Below are 676 nucleotides of genomic sequence, written 5' to 3'. Positions count from 1 at the left end.
ACAGGATGTACAATGGTGTATAATCTGATCTTTCCATTAACTCAATATCATGTCTGTTATCAAATTAACAGGTACCACTTATATATTGTAATAATTTACTATTACTGAATGCTTGAACCAAACCATATTGTGCAATGAATACTATTCAAAACAGTTTTCAATCCATGAAAGCATCCAGTGGATAGAGAAACTTTGATATCACTCATTTTAAAATGTAAATGACACACAAGGCAAATAATTTTCACTCCACCCATATGCCACATGTAATCCTTAGTTGGAAATGATCTACTTCCCAGTGTTCTTATAAGTATAATAATGAAACTGTTCTCAACAGCATATACATCCTCCCTTTTTAACTGTAGTTGTGGTACTGCTGGACACATGTGCAAGACCTTGCGATTAGTCTGTACACCTGTGGAGCTTAAATGGTTGGGGGATGGGGGGGGGGGGGTAATGGGGAAGAGAGAGAGGGAAAAAATATATGTTCCAGTTTTACCCACATTCCAAGAAATCATATCTCTCCAATGTATTTCATATCAAATATGGAAAAAAGAAAATATATATACACATATATTTTTTCCATCATTAATAATTAATAGCACTACATCAACACCCTTGATATAATTTTTAATTATACTAATAACAAAGGACTGGCCTTATAAACCTATGGGGAAAA

General features: G+C 33.7%; 1 protein-coding gene across 1 annotated transcript in view; it reads right to left on the bottom strand.

The window, feature by feature from the left end:
- The window catches only part of LOC119590612 (SH3 domain-containing kinase-binding protein 1-like), a gene marked incomplete at its 5' end in the record, with an annotated part of 21,139 nt that overhangs the window by 10,910 nt on the left and 9,553 nt on the right, over positions 1-676 (bottom strand).

Source organism: Penaeus monodon, chromosome 27 (genome assembly GCF_015228065.2).
Source record: "Penaeus monodon isolate SGIC_2016 chromosome 27, NSTDA_Pmon_1, whole genome shotgun sequence".
Taxonomy (NCBI): domain Eukaryota; kingdom Metazoa; phylum Arthropoda; class Malacostraca; order Decapoda; family Penaeidae; genus Penaeus; species Penaeus monodon.
The sequence above is the reverse complement of the archived record's forward strand: the minus strand, read 5'-3'. Positions and strand labels throughout refer to the sequence as shown.